Raw genomic sequence first — 3,538 nt, 5'->3', positions numbered from 1 at the left:
AGAATAATGCAAAGAGAAAGGATAGCTTTAGAGTATAAAGGTAAACGATAATCTCCAAAACTTATATATAAAGGCATTTTTTTTTTTTTAGAGCAATAATAATTTTGCAGAATAAGGTTTGCATAAACACAATTAATACTGATTATTGGTTAATTAGGTAAGAGTAAACACTGTCTACCTTGCCAAGGTTGCCAACATCATGTCACAGAGCTATCCTGGAAGAGGTCGCTGTCAAGAATTAATTCGCGACATTGTATTAGTATTGTATAAGGAAACGTCTGAATTTTATTAAAATGCATTAATTTTCGCTCAGACCCTTATCTGCCTCGCTTTTGCACTCAGATCGTAATGAGCTTTCATAAACCTTGTCATTGTTTTCATAAGTGACTGTCTTTCTGTAAAGACAGTGCTTTTCACTGTGCGAAAATTTTTGTGTAGTTGTCGTTCTCACATTGCCTCTCGACCTTTGATTTGGGCCATTCCCAGATTGCTTACATGAGTCAGTTGGTGTCGAGCAGCTATGGGATGAGGTTCGTTGTGCTAGAGCTGAGAGAGGAGGCCCCTAGTGCCTACAATCTCCCGAGTTCAACGATTCCCCATATTTCCCCCGCCGAGTTTGGTGATCGGTTGCAGTGGCTGAGCAATGAATAGCAGCACCTGGTGTGCAACAGAGACACCCAGTCTTTCGTAGCTTCAACTCCGTTCCCTTCACTGACCAGTATTTTCGTTCGTTTTCTTAGCCTTAAGTCTGATTAGCTTTTGAATGAGTGAGTGCATTTCCTTTGATATTTGAATTCACTAGTCCCTTGCGACAGTGATTTCCCCCCTTGAATTTATTTTTGAGATTTATGTAATGTAAATAAATAAATTTACAGTTCTTTTCTTTGAGATTAATGTAATGTAACAATGGTGTTTGATTTCTCCACATTGAGCTTACTTTAGTTTGCCGCTCCTAGTTTGCGCAAACTCCTTACATTATTCACGACTGGTATTTAAGCCAGTTCTTCCATATTAAAACTTAAATCCATTGTGCCAGTTAAGAGTTGAGCACCAGCAAGGACCTGTCCATTATTAGGATTTGTTATTGATTGTCAGGGGGTAAGAATACTTTCTCAGAGGCTAACAGTACTAACAATCAGCACTCGTGAGCAATTAGTCTCTGCTGTGTACTGTTGAGAAAGTTTATAAAATTCTTGTCTTTAGAGAATTGGCGAAGTAAGGCAGAATGAAATAAAACTCACTACTTGATTTTCACAAGTCAATTCCTTGTCTTTACTTTCGATTAATATCAGCATTTATTCTTAATTTCACATCCTTCCGTGACAGTCGCCAAATCTTATATGAGTATATATTATGGTGCACACTTAACCTTTTACCAGTCACCACAAGGGTAGGGTAAAGAAAACTAACTTACTTTACATTGCAACATACACACAAAAACAAAACAGGATTCGTTTACAAAAGGAAATCCATATAGGCTCACACTAAAATATAAAAACGAGATATTTCTCCTACCTAACCAAATTATAATAAGTGGAAGCTATGTACTCATGGCATGAGGAAGTAGCAGAGATTGTTGGTGATATAATCCACACCAGTATTATATTTAGAGGTGAACCAAAAAGGGGAAATGGCGCTCAGTCTGTGTGTTATGCAGTTAAAATTAACAGGTGTGTCTACAATAATGTGTCTAGTGATACACTGTGTCTAGTGGGAAATGCTTCCCGAATGTGACTAGTGATTAAGCGTGTTAAAGTGTCTCACTTACTTGCACCTCACGCTTAAATAGTAGCTTCACTCCGTCTCCTTAGATTTAACAAGCCAATGTTTTGTCTAAGTACAATCTACAGCCGATTACACACAAAGGAGGCTTCTGCTACCAATCAGAAGCAAACACATCTTACTCTTAGGCAGTTAGGAGTTGTTAGGATGGCGGAGGTGGTCAGTCTTTGGAAAATGCTCTCATTAGCTCCTCCTACTGTAATATACGGGAATTTACAGTGTCATTTTGTCCCGAAACAGAAAATACATAAAAATGATTTAGTGATCTTTCTCGCATCTGTAATAAATAGTGGAAAAATAGTGAGGTCTTAACTTCAAGTCAGTGTCACTGACGCTCCCAAAACAATGATTTATTTTTCTCGGCCACTCATCTTATCTCCCTATTTTACCTTCACCTCTGCCACTTTCATCCAGTTCCACTCTGCTCCATCTCCTACTCCACTGGGTAACCACACCAGTGACACTTTCCCTCTTAAGGAAAGAAATTTACTAAGTGGAAATTTCTGGTATTGAACAAAGTTAAATCCCGGACAGGCAATTTGTTGGTATGTTAGTAACACCTTTTACATGTCGAACCTCTAGGGATTATTCTTGTCGAAGTAGGGCCCAGCTGGTCAGTCTGAGATATTTGTCTAAATCGGGACAAAAATTTCAGAGGGTGGTGATCAGTGTTTACCACCACATTATCTGACCCTGGACAAACATAAACAGAGAAGTGTTGCAGAGCAAGCATGAGTGAAAGGAGTTCTTTCTCAGTACCGGTAACTGAATAATTTGGGGGGCCTTATTAAATTTTTTGCTAAAATAGCACATAGGGATCTCAAAACCTTAATCATTATCCTGAAGCAAAACTGCGCCATACCACGTTGAGTACACCGCTTCCCGTCCGATCAGCGAAGTTAAGCAACGTTGGGTCTGGTTAGTACTTGGATGGGTGACCGCCTGGGAACACCAGATGCTGTTGGCATCCCTATGTGTCAAGTGGGGTTGGTGGAGGATTAGTGCCCCTCCCTGTAAAACAATTAACTCTGAGCCATTGTCCACCCCGTCTGGGATACATGGCGTCTGGCAATGAATGAAATGAATGAAAACTGCGCCGTTCCCAAGGCCACCAGCATCAACAGCTAATTTAAAGGGTATATAAAAATTTGGAGCTTGAATCATAAAGTGACTTGAAAGATTGTCTTTGGCTTTAGAATAGGCAGCCTTACATTCTGACTTCCACTTATACTTGACCCCTTTCATTATAAATAAGCAAGGGGGGCCGCAAGATCAAAGAAGGTCAGGACAAAACGTCTATGGTACGCTACCATACCCAAGAACTGCTGCAGTTCTTATTTTTGGGTTGGGGGATTTGACAATGGTCTGACCTTTAACCTCAGGTGGGCTCACTTTACCTGATCTTACTACATAGTTTAGGTATTGTACTTAAGCCTTTCCAAATTCACATTTGGTTAAATTAAGCACTAATTAGAAGAGGACAGTCTGCAGCAAGGCATCTACTGTAGGTGTTCAAGTGTTCCTTCCAGGAGTTACTGAAAACAACTACCGGGTACGTCATCAGTATCAGTGACACATCCCTTAAGATCCCATGTGAGATTATTCATCAACCTCGGGAAGGTGGCAGGAGCATTCTTCATACAATAGGCCATGACTTTACATTTAGGAGTATTGTCACCGACCACAAAACAGGAAATTTCTTGGGCCCTTTCTGTGAGTGAGACTTACCAATATCCCTTCAACATATCTGTCTTGG

The 3,538-nt window shown here is 40.1% G+C and overlaps 1 pseudogene; it reads left to right on the top strand.

Annotated features, from left to right (window-relative positions):
- Positions 1-2,631: 2,631 nt before the first annotated feature.
- Positions 2,632-2,749, top strand: LOC145409147 (5S ribosomal RNA; annotated as a pseudogene).
- Positions 2,750-3,538: the final 789 nt, after the last annotated feature.

Source organism: Coenobita brevimanus, chromosome 79 (genome assembly GCF_032717465.1).
Source record: "Coenobita brevimanus isolate Jiangsu-jjx chromosome 79, ASM3271746v2, whole genome shotgun sequence".
Classification (NCBI taxonomy): Eukaryota; Metazoa; Arthropoda; class Malacostraca; order Decapoda; family Coenobitidae; genus Coenobita; species Coenobita brevimanus.
This window is presented reverse-complemented; position numbering and strand designations above follow the sequence as displayed.